The sequence below is a fragment of the Dermochelys coriacea genome, chromosome 4, assembly GCF_009764565.3.
Source record: "Dermochelys coriacea isolate rDerCor1 chromosome 4, rDerCor1.pri.v4, whole genome shotgun sequence".
NCBI classification, from domain to species: domain Eukaryota; kingdom Metazoa; phylum Chordata; order Testudines; family Dermochelyidae; genus Dermochelys; species Dermochelys coriacea.
In genome coordinates this window covers 136,339,367-136,355,639 of record NC_050071.1, presented here as the reverse complement: position 1 = coordinate 136,355,639, position 16,273 = coordinate 136,339,367, and positions in this window count along the sequence as shown.

The following is a 16,273-nucleotide window of genomic DNA, read 5'->3' as shown; positions in this document are numbered from 1 at the left end:
CATTGGTAGATGCGCAGGTGAATGAGCCTCTGATAGTGTGGCTGATGTGATTAGGCCCTATCATGGTATCCCCTGAATAGATATGTGGACAGAGTTGGCAACGGGCTTTGTTGCAAGGATAGGTTCCTGGGTTAGTGGTTCTGTTGTGTGGTGTGTGGTTGCTGGTGAGTATTTGCTTCAGATAGGGGGGCTGTCTGTAAGCAAGGACTGGCCTGTCTCCCAAGATCTGTGAGAGTGATGGGTCGTCCTTCACGATAGGTTGTAGATCCTTGATGATGCGTTGGAGAGGTTTTAGTTGGGGGCTGAAGGTGATGGCTAGTGGCGTTCTGTTATTTTATTTGTTGGGCCTGTCCTGTAGTAGGTGATTATAACATTCAAAAACCAGTTGGAGAACACTTCAATCTCTCCGGTCACACAATTACAGACCTGAGAGTGGCTATCCTTCAACAAAAAAACTTCAAACACAGACTCCAACGAGAGACTGCTGAATTGGAATTAATTTGCAAACTGGATACAATTAACTTAGGCTTGAATAGAGACTGGGAATGGATGAGTCATTACACAAAGTAAAACTATTTACCCATGACAGGTTTCAGAGTAGCAGCCGTGTTAGTCTGTATTCGCAAAAAGAAAAGGAGTACTTGTGGCACCTTAGAGACTAACAAATTTATTAGAGCATAAGCTTTCGTGAGCTACAGCTCACTTCATCCGATGAAGTGAGCTGTAGCTCACGAAAGCTTATGCTCTAATAAATTTGTTAGTCTCTAAGGTGCCACAAGTACTCCTTTTCTATTTCCCCATGGTATTTCTCCCCCCCCACCCCACCCCCCACTGTTCCTCTGATATTCTTGTTAACTGCTGGAATTAGCCTACCTTCCTTATCACCATGAAATCCTTCCCCCACCCCCCCCCGCTGCTGGTGATGGCTTATCTTAAGTGATCACTCTCCTTACAGTGTGTATGATAAACCCATTGTTTCATGTTCTCTGTGTGTGTATATAAATCTCTCCTCTGTTTTTTCCACCAAATGCATCCGATGAAGTGAGCTGTAGCTCACGAAAGCTTATGCTCTAATAAATTTGTTAGTCTCTAAGGTGCCACAAGTACTCCTTTTCTTTTTGCGAATACAGACTAACACAGCTGCTACTCTGAAACCTGTCATTATGCAAGGCACTGAATTTAGCCGTATAGAGTGGAAAATGTCAACTTTATGAAAAAACTCGCACAGATACAGACAGACATCATCTTCCTCTCCAAATGCAAACAGATGGACATCATACCGAAAGGACTGAAGGTAAAAAATCCATTACAATCTACATACCACACAGACTATGCTGACAGCTTGTGCCACACACTCTCAAGGAAACTGCGGAACCACCTGATCAACATCCTCTACAGCAAACAGGGAAAGATTAAGAATGAGCTCTCAAAACTGGATACTCTCATAAAGAACCAACCTTCCACACAAACTTCCTCGTGGCTGGACTTTACAAAAACTAGACAAGCCGTTTACAAAACACACTTTGCTTCTCTACAAAAGAAAAAGGACACTAAGCTATCTAAACTACTATATGCCACAAGGGGCCACAACAATGGTTCCCGTAACCCACCCAGCAATATTGTTAGTCTATCCAACTATACTCTTAGCCCAGCAGAAGAATCTGTCCTATCTCGGGGCCTCTCCTTTTGCCCATCCACCCCCACGAACATGATACGGTTCTGTGGTGACCTAGAATCCTATTTTCGACGTCTCAGACTCAAGGAATATTTCCAACACACCTCTGACCAACATATTAACCCACAGAGACCTTCCTGCCAACACTACAAAAAGAAGGATTCTGGGTGGACTCCTCCTGAAGATCGAAACAGCAGCCTAGATTTCTACATAGGGTGCTTCCGCCGACGTGCACGAACTGAAATTGTGGAAAAGCAGCATCGCTTACCCCATAACCTCAGCCATGCAGAATACAGTGCCATCCACAGCCTCAGAAACAACTCTGACATCATAATCAAAAAGGCTGACAAAGGAGGTGCTGTCGTCATCATGAATAGGTCAGAGTATGAACAAGAGGCTACTAGGCCGCTCTCCAACACCACTTTCTACAAGCCATTACCCTCTGATCCCACTGAGAGTTACCAAAAGAAACTACAGCATTTGCTCAAGAAACTCCCTGAAAAAGCACAAGAAAAAATCCGCACAGACACACCCCTAGAACCCCGACCTGGGGTATTCTATCTGCTACCCAAGATCCATAAACCTGGAAATCCTGGACGCCCCATCATCTCAGGCATTGACACCCTGACAGCAGGATTGTCTGGCTACGTAGACTCCCTCCTCAGGCCTTTTGTTACCAGCACTCCCAGCTATCTTCGAGACACCACTGACTTCCTGAGGAAACTACAGTCCATTGGTGATCTTCCTAAAAACACCATCCTCGACATTATGGATGTAGAAGCCCTCTACACCAACTTCCACATAAAGATGGACTACAAGCCATCAGGAACAGTATCCCCGATACTGTCACGGCTAACCTGGTGGCTGAACTTTGTGACTTTGTCCTCACCCATAACTATTTCATATTTGGTGACAATGTATACCTTCAAATCAGCGGCACTGCGATGGGTACCCACGTGGCCCCACAGTATGCCAACATTTTTATGGCTGACTTAGAACAACGCTTCCTCAGCTCTTGTCCCCTAATGCCCCTACTCTACTTGCGCTACATTGATGACATCTTCATCATCTGGACCCATGGAAAAGAAGCCCTTGAGGAATTCCACCATGATTTCAACAATTTCCATCACACCATCAACCTCAGCCTGGACCAGTCCACACAAGAGATCCACTTCCTGGACACTATGGTGCTAATAAGCGATGGTCACATAAACACCACCCTATATCGTAAACCTACTGACTGCTATTCCTACCTACATGCCTCTAGCTTTCATCCAGATCATACCACTCGATCCATTGTCTACAGCCAAGCTCTACGATATAACCGCATTTGCTCCAACCCCTCAGACAGAGACAAACACCTACAAGATCTCTATCATGCATTCCTACAACTACAATACCCACCTGCTGAAGTGAAGAAACAGATTGACAGAGCCAGAAGAGTACCCAGAAGTCACCTACTACAGGACAGGCCCAACAAAGAAAATAACAGAACGCCACTAGCCATCACCTTCAGCCCCCAACTAAAACCTCTCCAACGCATCATCAGGGATCTACAACCTATCCTGAAGGACGACCCATCACTCTCACAGATCTTGGGAGACAGGCCAGTCCTTGCTTACAGACAGTCCCCCAATCTGAAGCAAATACTCACCAGCAACCACACACTACACAACAGAACCACTAACCCAGGAACCTATCCTTGCAACAAAGCCCATTGCCAACTCTGTCCACGTATCTATTCAGGGGATACCATCATAGGGCCTAATCACATCAGCCACACTATCAGAGGCTCATTCACCTGCGCATCTACCAATGTGATATATGCCATCATGTGCCAGCAATGCCCCTCGGCCATGTACATTGGCCAAACTGGACAGTCTCTACGTAAAAGAATGAATGGACACAAATCAGACGTCAAGAATTATAACATTCAAAAACCATTTGGAGAACCCTTCAATCTCTCTGGTCACTCGATTACAGACCTAAGAGTGGCTATCCTTCAACAAAAAAGCTTCAAAAACAGATTCCAACGAGAGACTGCTGAATTGGAATTAATTTGCAAACTGGATACAATTAATTTAGGCTTGAATAGAGACTGGGAATGGATGAGTCATTACACAAAGTAAAACTATTTCCCCATGGTATTTCTCCCCCCCCCCACCCCACCCCCCACTGTTCCTCTGATATTCTTGTTAACTGCTGGAATTGGCCTACCTTGCTTGTTACCATGAAAGGTTCTCCTCCTCCCCCCCCCCGCTGCTGGTGATGGCTTATCTTAAGTGATCACTCTCCTTACAGTGTGTATGATAAACCCATTGTTTCATGTTCTCTGTGTGTGTATATAAATCTCTCCTCTGTTTTTTCCACCAAATGCATTCGATGAAGTGAGCTGTAGCTCACGAAAGCTTATGCTCTAATAAATTTGTTAGTCTCTAAGGTGCCACAAGTACTCCTTTTCTCATAGAATATATAAGATTCCTTCCAGTTGGAGGCCACTTTGCTTTTTATTCCTATGTAGTCCTGATGTAAGAAGATGCTGAAGTAACAGTCATTTCAAGTGAAGACACAGGAATAGTTCATGCATGTTCGTGTTGGTAATGCAGCAGCTCTGATTTGAATTTGACTTCTTGACCATAATCTGTCTTCTAGCAAATGGTTTCAGAGTGGTAACCATGTTAAGCAATGTTACTGACTGTTCATTCAAACATTTTCCTTCTTCTAAAAGCATGTAGAAATGTGGATATACAATCATATCAGCTTTTTAGTAGTTCTTCGAAGATAGCTGCCTTTTTGTTCTTGAACCCTTAGTTTTAATGGACTGGAATCCATCTTCCTGAAAATACCAAAATATAAAGATGTATCAAGATACATATATAATCTTGTCTTGCTTTTTATATATTCTTCTGAGAAATGGTGCTTAATTTTCCTTCTGTATCAATTTATCAAGTATGACAACATTTTCTTCATTGAAAGAGCCAATTAGTATAATATTTTCATATCTTCCTAAATATAAAGAATGTACAAATATATATACTCCTCCCCCACCCCACACACAAAAAAAGTGGTGTATCTGGGAGGTGGAAATTTCTATCTACCAGATTCATACAAATGCATATTTAAAAACTGAAGAACAAAAAACTATTATTTGCCAATAATTACCATCTGGTGGCATCCAAGATACACACTATTTCTTTTTACCTTAAAATGTCAGTACTACATTATTTAGACTAAAAGAAAAGGAGTACTTGTGGCACCTTAGAGACTAACAAATTTATTAGAGCATAAGCTTTCCTGAGCTACAGCTCACGTGAGCTGTAGCTCACGAAAGCTTATGCTCTAATAAATTTGTTAGTCTCTAAGGTGCCACAAGTACTCCTTTTCTTTTTGAGAATACAGACTAACACGGCTGCTACTCTGAAACCTGTCATTATTTAGACTGTAATCTTTTATAATGTTTGTACAGTACCAAGCACAATGGGGCTCTAATCTTGACTAGGCTTTTGGATGCTACTGTAATTAAAACAATAAATAGATTTCCTTACTGTTAATCATAATTATCTAACATATAACATCTCCATCACTAGAGATTTTTAAAAACAGGTTAGACAAACACCTGTCAGGCATGGTCTAAATAATAATTATATCTGCCTCAGTGCAGGGGATTAGACTAGGTTATTTATTGAGGTCTCTTCCAGTCCTACTGTTGCCCTGGATTTGAGGGGTGTGTATGCCCCAGAATGTGATCAAGTTAATTGCAACCATATTATATGAATTCAGCCATCCTGAATTAATGAAATAGAATACCACATAGGTAAGGGTTGATTTGGATACAGGCTATAAGAAACAAGGTCAAATCTAGCTGGCAGTTTCTGCTAATCAGAATGGGAGGAGGGGGCAGACAAGTAAACAACTTTAGACTGAAAACCTTGGTGGCTGGAAAACCTTGAGTCTAGATGCCTTTGACATTACAAAGTTTATTTAAAGTTAGGAAAAGCGATGATCCAGTAGGGGTCATTCTGTCTTTTGTGTTTTGTAGAAGTTGGCTATAAAAGATTAGCTAATAGAGTGGACTTTAGAGCCGTGCTCTGAAGCCATCATGAGAGATGGGTTTCCTGACACCCTTTCTCCCCAGCAGGTGAGCAACTGCCCGTTTTGAAACTGCTGTTAATTACTAAATACTGTTCCAGATGTTAGGTAAATATCTGGGATGTTCTAAACCTGTTTCTTATGTCTGTGTAGTGCTTAAATCTAATAAACTGCAGTTTTAGATAGAAGGGACCTTGGCTGCTGGTGGGGGCAGAGCACCTACTAATTTTTACTCGTAGGTGCTCCAGCCCTGGAGCACCCACGGAGTCAGTGCCTATGGCTACTATCTTATCTTCCTTCAAAACCGTCCTGAAGATTCATCTCTTTCATGATGTCTACAAAACCCAGTCTGATGGCCATGTGTCATAACAAACTGACAAAAAGAAAAGGAGTACCGGTGGCACCTTAGAGACTAACAAATTTATTAGAGCATAAGCTTTCGTGAGCTACAGCTCACTTCATCGGAAATGCATCCGATGAAGTGAGCTGTAGCTCACGAAAGCTTATGCTCTAATAAATTTGTTAATCTCTAAGGTGCCACCGGTACTCCTTTTCTTTTTGCGAATACAGACTAACACGGCTGCTACTCTGAAACCTAACAAACTGACAATTTCTCTTCCCCTTCTTTCCTTTTCTTCCTCTTCACCGCTACCTCCAGTTAACAAAACCAAATCATAACTAACAAAGGAGTGCCAATTTTTCACCAATTTACTTGCACGTTGTATCCTCTTCCTCTACCCTGTCAACAGTCTGTAAGCATGGCATAGATTGTCTCTTTTGTGTGTTTGTACAGTACCGACTAAAATGGGGCTCTGATCCTAGTTGGAGCCTTTTATAGTTGGAGCCTCCATAATATAAATATTAATTGAAAATTATCTACATTTCCCATGAATCTGTATTTTCAATCTGATGTGCTATAAACTCAGATATCAAAGAACAAATAAACTGAAAACATATTCACCTGGATATAACAATGTATGAAATAAGTGCAGTTAATTTCCTTTTTAGGAGCATTTGCAGATTGCTTCATAGAAATGCCAGCCGTATTGTTAACAAACATAGGTGACGGATAAAGAGCTGAGTATAAGCTTTGGCCAAGAAGCATGGACAGGGTTTCTGTATTCTTTAAAGAATTTATTGGTCTCATCAGTCTATCACAACCACAGTTTAAACCATTAGCAAGAATACACCAGACAAATCAGCTAAGATTTCAGGTAAATACTCTAAAAAACATTGGAAATGCTGTGGGCAGGAAAACTTTTTTGGTACGCTTGAAATTGCTTTCAAAGCTAGTTCTCTTCTAGCTGGAGATGTACAACCACTTGCAGAATACTGGACCCGACTGCATGTGGCTGCTTGGATGTGCAGGGGGAAGAGGAAGCAAGAGACCCCAGCCATTCTTAGATCCTTGTATAGTGCCTGAGCACAATATAGAGTCCTCATATTTTCCTGATTTCAGAGACTGCTCCTTCCTGCTGCCACAGCAGATGCTGGCTATCCCAAAATGGGTATTGGGCCTGCTTTCCTTTTGCACTGGCCAGCAGAAGTGGTGGAGTGATCACTGAATGCATTCTGTACCCACTTAAGGGGCATAGTAGTGGACGTTCTCCCCCTTAGCATTGAGGAGCTGAAGAAGGCACCATGTATGGCTTCCTATTTCCTTACACTGGAATCTTCAGACCATTGGAAGATGCACTTTAGGGGAGCCAATTCCATGAACTTGTAGTTTGTTTTAATTAGGACCCTTCTGAACATTATACAAAGGTAATGAAGCCACCCTCATTGTGTGCTAACTAGGATGTAGAAATAGGGCAGCTCAGGAATTCTAGAGAGGTAAAATGTGATAGTAAGTACTGGTGCACCAAATGGGCAAAAAGTATCACATTGAGTGCTATGTATGACCCTGATCTTGCAGCTTCTCCGATGTGAGGACTCCTCAGAATTAATGTAGTTAATTGCATCAAGAGTCCCACTTTTTCACCAGCGTGCCTGTAGAATAGCTTGGGAATATCTATACTACTATCCAGAAGCAAAAAGTATATGGCATTAAAATATTATGAGGCTCTCATTAATTGCCTGATTTTTGTTGTCTTTGCTGTGGTATAAAGTTAAAGTAACCAAGAGTGCCATTCAAGTTCTAGACATGTTTGGCACTCTTTTTTAAAATATAACATAAACATAATAAATAATCAGACCCCTGCACCCAACTGAATATGAATAAGAGTGGCAGTGAATAAAAGTGGCGAGAATAAGATGAAGAAGAGTAGCAGGTTCAGGCCTGCAGTTCATATAAGCTGCTTTAAAGGAAGAGCAATGTAATTTTTAAAATGTGCCTACAGAACGATCTATAACAGGCATAAAATAATGTGGGAAATTGTGATTGCAATGGCTGATGTTTTCAGCCAATGAGGCTTCTCCTTCTCCTGCGCTAAGGAGCCCATTTTGGAAGTATTATGCCATGGTTCAGGTTTTAGCAGTAACTTCCCTTATTGTTTAACAATGTGCACTTTAATAAACTGGAATCTCCATGACACTTTTGTCATTTCCCAGAAAGCCCTTTGCTAGAGTCTTGCTATTGCATCGCATGCTTTATTCAGATCAAAAAACAATTTCAAGCACTCCAACTTGATGTAAATTGAGCAAAAACTGATCAGATTTGCAACCTGAAGACACGCTTTAAGGAAGTATTGTACACAGGCATATTTATTAGCTGTTCTACTGATGTACCCTAAATGTTATATTTATTACATTTGCAGCTCTTTTGGGTCTTGTTGAATAGGCGAGATCCTCCTGAGGACTTTGCTAGATAAAGCCTTAGCTTGTGTAGTGCCTGAATAAAAAATAGATGGTTTTAAAAGGAAAACTGCAATGATTACCTATAATATTTTAGTCACCTAGAGAAATGCTTACTAAATTTTAACAGAGTGAGCCAAGAAAGCAGCATTTGACCCAGTTTTATGTTCTAGCTAAGGTTCAGAAATCTGACTGGGAAAGGAATAAAGATTTAGGGGCAACAATGACTCTTCTGAGAACAAAGTCTAAAATGCTGGAAATTGTGTAAAATTAGCTGATCTAACAAGATTTTTGCCACCTTGAAAAAAATCTCACTCCTGTAGGATTATCTGTTTTTATAAGATTTCAACTATTTTGTGCCACATCTAAATCGGTTCCTGGAAAATAATACTATTCCCATTCATGATCCAATCTTAGACCAAAACTACAGGGGCAGACTTAGCTCTGGCAGTTACAATCCTAACCCATTTATGTGCAGGGGTTTGGGTCTGAAGTTTTGATATATGCCGTCTCTAAATAATTATTTTGAAAAAAATTTACAGAAATTCTTGTCACTGTTCCATTATCACACCTTACAGTAACTCTGAATGGTATTTTGCAGTAGGACCTGGCTTTTTGCAGATATTTTAGGCTAGGTAGGAAATCAGATGGTTTCAAAGATGGAAATTCTATTCTTCCATTGTTCATTGCAAGCTGGAGGATTTGGTCTCAGGGAAGCGTTGGCCAAACATACTGTTCAACAGCCTCCCTGAATTAATTGTTCCACTGAACCAATAGCATTGGATGGAATGCAAGAATCTTATCTGCCTACTTGCTGTTATGTATGCTCAAGTGTTTGTTAATGTTTCTGCAAGGCTCTCTATAACTCTGATCTTTCCACTTTATGTGCCCTAATATTTTGTATCACTCTGCTTATGATTCTCAGTGCCTTCTTCCATGCTACATCCTATGCATGCAGAGAAGTTCCTGACCTGGTTCTCAAGAGTTTCACTTTTTCATCAGCATGTAGAGCAGCTTGGAAATGCCTATACTGTTATTGATAAACAAAACAAAAAATATGGCATTAAAATATCAGTATATAATTAATTGCTTGATTTTTGTTGTTGTTGATGTGGTATAAATCTAAACAAGGAAAAAGTGCCATCCCAGGTTCTGGACATACTTGACAGTCTTCTTTAAAAATATGACATTCATATAACCAATAATCAAACTCTGCTCCATTGTTACCAGCCAAAATATAAAAAAAATACAATTCTTTTGTTTCTATTTCCCTGACCCTCCTTCTTTATTTTGTAACATTTAGAAGGTAAGTTCGGTGGAGCAGTGACCACACTTTCTATGTTTGGAAACTGCGATTACATTGTGGCCGCTATAAGACAGAAATAATAACAACAAAATTGTTTATCAGCAATGTCATATAAAAAAACTGAAGAAGTCTGCATTGCACTGTAGAACTTGTTTTTCTTGTTAGCTACGTCTTGCTGATTCTTGTTTAAAATGTGCATAATTTTATAGATATAGTATTTGCAGACTTTAATCAGCAATTAAGATATCAGTACCACTTTTGTTCCACTGTAAAAAGCTCTTTTCATGTAGTGTCGCTAGTTGCTCAACAGATGCATTTATTTTGAATTATTGTACAATATGATTATTCCATTGGAGCATGATATTCTTTTCCCTTTTTTCCTGTTGTGAACTTTCCCACATTGTTTTACATTTCAGGTTTATGAACCAAGGTTATTCCTTTAACAACACTTCTCCCATCATCTAGCTGTAAACAACTCCACAAAATATTGAAGCACAAAAACTCCCTTGCTGTTCTACAACCCACTTGATTACATTGATTCAACTGAAAATTCTAAAAATGTGAGTGAAGATAGATGTGGTCAAACGGATTATTAACTCGAAAGTTCTGACAAAATCATGTGGAACAATTTTTTTAAAATTATTTTTTAATCTGACAGGCATATAGACAGAATTTTTGTGCCAGAATAGGTGGGAATATAGGCAGAACTGAGGTACTAAGGGCCACATCTGGTATAAAATGGTGCAACTCCATTCATTTGAAATGAGACAGATTTACACCATCTGAGAATCCAGCCCTTATTTCTTATAAGTAAGAAATATATACAATTCTATAAATAGAAGTAAAAACCAGGCCATGAGTCTTTTTTTTTCCTTCTGCATGTGTTCATCTTATACACACACCATGGCTTTAACCTGGAAAAATGTCAGTTAAAAAACAAAAATTTCAAATCACTCATGAGCATCATGACCAGAAAATTCCCTCCCATGGCATATGTATAATGTTCCTGTACTTAATAATGTGTTTCATTTACTTGTCATTTATTTCCGGTCATTTAAAATGATCAAATAAAACATTTGAGCAAAATAAAACTGAGTCAATGGACTACACGTATACAGTACATGTCAATTTAAGGGAATTTATATTGTCCTCGTAGCATTCTTTCACTTTAAGTTAAAGCCTGCTAAAATGGAAGTCAGTGGCAAAATAACCACTGTATGAAATGACACAAGGTCAAGCCCATTGTTAGATTTTATTTATGTAGAATCAAATACTGTGATCCTTTTTCCCAGTCAAAACTCCCATTGATTATCCCATGCTGTCTTTTCTGAAGGTCTCTCTCTCTATGAAATATCTTGTCTAAGTTAAGATAAAATTCTTCACTAATAAAATTCAAGTTGAGTTTGATGCTGATTTTAGTGGATGCAGAAGGGGCCACAGTATTCTTGGGTCTGTAAAACCAGTCTTTTATCCCTATTTAATGTGCTATGCACATTAATGGTGCTGTATATATAAAAATATGAATACGTCAGGGCTCAATCCTCCACTGCGATCGATTCAGGGCTTTGTGTGAGCTGTGGATCTGCCAATGTATAGCAGTGTGCATAACTGGGGCCTTCTGGCTTGCTTCTGCTCCCAGTGTAGTCAATATCATAACTCCCATTAACTTAACTGGTGCAGGATCAGGACCTTAAATCATGAGGGTTTTTTAGATCAGAGTCTGTGTTTTCCTGTGTGTGTATGGACAGTGCCTAGCACATTGTGAATGCAACTGGAATACAAATAAATAATAATAGGGCTCAGGAAAGTTCCATCACGTTACTGGTCTCTTTTCCAGGAAGCTTATTTGATATGTCACTGTGAGGGTTGCCAGGGAGAACACACTGTAGGCTTTGGCTAAAACATTGTTTTTAATTATAAATCCATTGTGTTCAGCTATATATTTCAATTTTTGAATAAAAATATGTAGATAATGATAATTGTAGTAATACTTCACACTTCTAGAGAACTTTCTATCTGAGGATCGACGAGCACTAGCTTGCCATAGAGAATGATAGGACTGGAAGGGACCTTGAGAGATCATCTAGTCCAGTCACCTGCACTCATGGCAGGACTAAGTATTATCTAGGCCATTCCTAAAAGGTGTTTCTCTAACCTGCTCTTAAAAATCTCCAATGACAGAGATTCCACAACTTCCCTAGGCAGCTTATTTCAGTGCTTAACCATACTAACAGGAAGTTTTTCCTAATGTCCAACCTAAACCTCCCTTGCTGCAATTTAAGCTCATTGCTTCTTGTCCTATCCTCAGAGGTTACGGAGAATAATTTTTCTCCTTCCTCTTTGTAACAACTTTTATGTACTTGAAAACCGTTCTCATGTCCTCTTTCAGTCTTCTCCGGACTAAACAAACCCAATTTCTTCAATTTTCCCTCATAAGTCACGTTTTCTAGACCTTTAATCATTTTTGTTGCTCTTCTCTGGACTTTCTCCAATTTTTCCACATCTTTCATGAAATGTGTTGGCCAGAACTCGGCACAATATTCCAATTGAAGCCTAATCAGCACAAAGTAGAGCGGAAGAATTATTTCTCATGTCTTGCTAACACTCCTGCTAATACATCCCAGAATGACTGCTTTTTTTTGCAAGTGTGACACTATTAACTCATATTTAGCTTGTGATCCTGTATGATCCCCAGATCCCTTTCTGCAGTACTCCTCCTTAGGCAGTCATTTCTCATTTTGTATGTGTGCAACTGATTGTTCCTTCCTAAATGGAGTACTTTGATTTGTCCTTATAGAATTTCATCCTATTTATTTCAGACCATTTCTCCAGTTTGTCCAGATCGTTTTGAATTTTAATCCTATCCTCCAAAGCACTCAAAACCCCTTCCAGTTTGGTATCATCTGCAAACGTTATAAATGTACCCTCTATGCCATTATCTAAATCATTGATGAAGATTTTGAAAAGAACTGGACCCACAACTAATCTCTGCAGGACCCGACTTGATTTGCCTTTCCAGCTTGGCCATGAACCACTGGGAACTCTCTGGGAATGGTTTTCCAACTAGTTATGCACACACCATATAGTAGCTCCATCTAGCTTCTTTTTCCCTAGTTTGTTTATGAGAAGGTCAGGAAAGATAGTATCAAATGCCTTACTAAAGTCCCCCCATCCACAAGTCTAAAGAAAGCTCTCAGGTTGGTTTGACCTGATTGGTTCTTGAAAAATCCATGCTTACTGTTCCTTCTCACCTTATTCTCTCCTAGGTGTTCATAAATTGGACCTCTAGTGAAGGGGTAGATCTTATTTATTATTTTTAAAACCTTATTTTTTAATATAAACTATAAACACCTAAAATAAAATTATATAAATGCATTCATAAGATGGAAATATCACATAAATAACAAAATTCAGTGTTCAGTATAAAATCTGAAAAAAACCCACAACAAACCAAAAACAAATAAACAAAAGCCCTGAACCTGTAGAGGTCATGCAGGGCATCAATTGTTAAATTGATTAAATAGAAAAATAAGTGAGAACATAACCTATGAGTACTGAGGACTAATATATAATAAATTACAAAAGCATGCAATAGTTTCCTGTGTGACCAGACAACCTCATATTTTTTCCAAAATGAAAAGCTATTTTAGACAGAGCTATATTTTTCCATTAATGCAGTAGTAGAGAGCTCACTATGCAGTCTGTATATGAAGGGGAAATTACAGATTTCCATTTCTTCAAAATAACACTTTTGGCCACTAAAATAGTTACTGCAATTTATCTTAATGTTAATTGGCAAGACCAATTCATCAAGCACCTCTAAAATACATAGGCTTGGAGTATGAAAAATGGCAACACTTCAAAGTTTTTGAGAGAGCACTATATATTGTGTTCCGGAACACATGCATTTTTGACAGGTATAGCGGATGCATGAAAGATTGGTATGGAGCTGTTTGCAGCTCCAACCTTCACTATGTATCGCCAGTCTAACCTTAAAGAAATTTTCTGGAGTCCAGTAATAACCTGAAGTATTTTTCACATTGAGCCAGATATCCTCCTTGGTTTCTGTTGTGATAGTAAGACTAAGTTCTTTTCCATTTTTCTTGGAGATTGAGAGGGTAATGAAAATCATTAAGCCACCAATAAGTAATTCCTAAAAAGTGACTTTTGTTTCCATATTTCTTAACATGTTCTTCTAGAGGTGAGAGAGTTGAAACAGGCCAGTTGTCCCCCATCCTTGCATAAATCCTTCAGCATAGCTGCTGAAAGAAGGAACTGTTAGAGAGCAGTAGTTGATATCTGCTGCACATGTAATTGAAGGAGGTCAGTCTATCATCTCCTATTATATCTTTAATTTTTGTTAACCTTTTCTCTATCCAAATTGCATTAAGCATGGAGTTGGCCTTGATCCTGATGTATGGGTTATTCCCATAGTGGTATGAGAAGAGAATTAGTAAGACTGGATGCTGTAATCATCTTAATGCATTGCAGAATGCCCCATGCAGATGCAAAGACTGGCTTTTTCTTAAGGATGTGGGTAGCTTCTTAAGGAATAAAAAAGAAGAGAAGGAACCAAATGGCATAGCTAAGCCTTTTTTGATCTCAAACCAGACTGGTGTGTATACAGAGCTACTGGAAGGGACCCACCTTACATTAGGATGCATTTGGTATGCTAGAAAATATAAACACAAATCTGGCAATCCCCTACCTCCCGTTGCCCAGGGTTTTTTAAGGGTCTTGTGTGATATGGGAGGCTGTTTTTTATCCCATATACATTGTATGATAATCCTATTTATTCAAACTAAGAGCAATGAAAATACCTTGAAAGGCAATAGGAGAATGGTATAAGTCATTCTAGGGCAGGTATTCATTTTGGCTATTTCTAGTCTCCCCAGTAAGGACAGAGGATTATTCAATAGTACCAAAATTTCATCAGCATATAAACTGATTTTATATTCTTTCCTGCTTACAGTCATATCTTCAATGGCTGAGTGCTGACATACGTACATTGCCAGTGGTTCAAGTGCAACATAAAAAAGGAGGGACGAGAGAGGACAGCCCTGTCACATCCTACATGCTAGTTGAAATGTTGGAGAAATAACTCCATTAGATGAGAGTTATATAATACACTGACCCAATTCGGGAATATTGGTCCAAATCTGTGTGTGGTTTTTTTTAGGACAGCCATTAGATAAGGCCATTCAGCCCTATCAAAGGCTTTCTCTGCATCTAGCGATAAGGCTATGGAAGGAAAATCTGACATCTGAGCTTGCTGGGTCAGGTAAGCAATTTTTCTCACATTATCAGCAGCTAATCTTCCTTTAATGAAACCAATCTGATCTGTGTGCATAATTCATGGGATGATGGTGTTCTGTTGCGTTGCTAAAATTTTGCAATTATTTTGCAATCTGTGTTCAATAGAAATATAGGGCAGAAGTCAGCACAGTTGCAATCATCTTTGTTCTTCTTTAATATTAAAGTAATTTTCAGGTTTCAGAGTAACAGCTGTGTTAGTCTGTATTCGCAAAAAGAAAAGGAGTACTTGTGGCACCTTAGAGACTAACAAATTTATTAGAGCATAAGCTTTCGTGAGCATCTGATGAAGTGAGCTGTAGCTCACGAAAGCTTATGCTCAAATAAATTTGTTAGTCTCTAAGGTGCCACAAGTACTCCTTTTCTTTTTGCGAATACAGTCTAACACGGCTGCTACTCTGAAAAAAGTAATTCAAGTAGTTCTCGTGTCACAAGACTTGATTCGTTTTTGGAATGTTTCAATGAAAACGTTTGAAAGAACAGAAGATAGCTGATTTCAAAATGTTTTGTAGAAATCTGCCAGAAAGCCATCTATCCCAGGGGCCTTGCCTGAATTCATATTTGCATAGCCTGTTCAATCTCTTGCGTTTTGATTGTTTTGTCCATAAACAATGCTTGTTTTGAAATTAGGGTATTAAAGGGTAGGCCTTTAATGATCGAATTTATCAGAATCAAATTGGTTGTCTGCTTTTATACAAAGCTTGATATAATAGTTTAAATTGATTATTTTTATCTATTGGTTCCAGGATGGCAATAAGGAAGAAATATTGTTGGCTAGTTCCCTCTTAAATCTTTTGGAAAGTAATTTAGCTGCTTTATCTCCCCATTCATAATATCTTTGTTTGATCCTGTTGAGTGCAAATTCAACTTGGCTGGATGAACATTCATTATATTTATATTTGGCATTGATTAGAGAATGTAGGAGGTTTTGATTATTTGGGCCAGTTTTATACTTACTCTGCAACTCATCTATTTCCCTGTCCAGCGAGTATAGCAACTTGAGTCTTTCTCTTCTTTTGGGAGGCATACTTTATGCATTTACTTCTTACAGTAGCTTTCAGAGCTTCCCAAAATATGGTATCTGAGGTAACTAATTG